This window comes from Arachis hypogaea, chromosome 13, assembly GCF_003086295.3.
Source record: "Arachis hypogaea cultivar Tifrunner chromosome 13, arahy.Tifrunner.gnm2.J5K5, whole genome shotgun sequence".
Lineage (NCBI taxonomy): Eukaryota > Viridiplantae > Streptophyta > Magnoliopsida > Fabales > Fabaceae > Arachis > Arachis hypogaea.
Window position 1 is genome coordinate 101,449,703 of NC_092048.1, and position 968 is coordinate 101,450,670.

At 43.7% G+C, this 968-nt stretch overlaps 1 non-coding gene across 1 annotated transcript; it reads right to left on the bottom strand.

Annotated features, from left to right (window-relative positions):
* On the bottom strand, positions 1-108 carry LOC112739266 (small nucleolar RNA R71). Its single transcript, XR_003170201.1, has one exon. It is a non-coding gene; the product is annotated as a small nucleolar RNA R71 (small nucleolar RNA).
* Positions 109-968: the final 860 nt, after the last annotated feature.

Genomic DNA, 968 nt, shown 5'->3' on the forward strand with positions numbered 1-968 from the left:
AAACTGAGGAAGGATATCTCTACAATTGTTCAGGATGACAATGAGACTCTCTTTGAATACTAGGAGCGCTTCAATAATCTTCTGAAAGCATGCCCCCACCACATGATTGACAAGATCGTGCTACTCAGCTATATCACACAAGGCATGAGGCCCCAAGATAAGACCACATTGGAAAGTGCCAGCAATGGGTCTATGAAGAAGTACAAGACCACTGATGAAGCTTGGCAATTGATCAGTGATTTAGCTGAATCGACTCGGAACCACACACAGAAGCAAGGCCGTTCAAAAGCCGTTGCAGAAGTATCTTCTGGCATAGAGACTGCTGCTCTAAATCAAAGCATCTGTGAGATGACTAACCTGCTGAAGCAAATGCAGTTGAATCAACAAGCTCAGCAAACTCAACCGCAGCAAAACCAACAACTAGTCCCACAAAGAATTTGCGGAATTTGTGCTGATTACAGCCATTACACTGATGAATACCCGTAGCTCCAACAAGAAGACAACATGGTGGCATCCACTCACAACTTCTATGACCGCCCCAACCAAGGGTACAATCATAGTGGAAATAATAACCATGGATGGCAGGACAATTCAAACCAGAATTGGAGGGAAAACAATAACAGGGGAGGCAGAGATAATCAGGGAAATCAGAGGTGGAATAATAACAACAACAGGCAGCAAAATCAACCTTACCGAGCACCTCACCTGAGGCAAAACCAAGGACCACCGAACAATCAGCAGCAAACCTCTCAATTTACTCATTCTTCGGTATCTTCTAATGAAGATTTATTACAAGCTTTTGAGAAAAGACAACTGGCCATGGAAAGTACCATCGTGAACACTATTAACGCCAGTCTGAATGGTCTCACCTCTACTCTGCAAGCTTTTATGACACAGCTTGGTTCAGCACAAAATTCCAGTAATCAACCTTCAAGCACCACTGGAATCCCTTCTCAACCATTACCCAA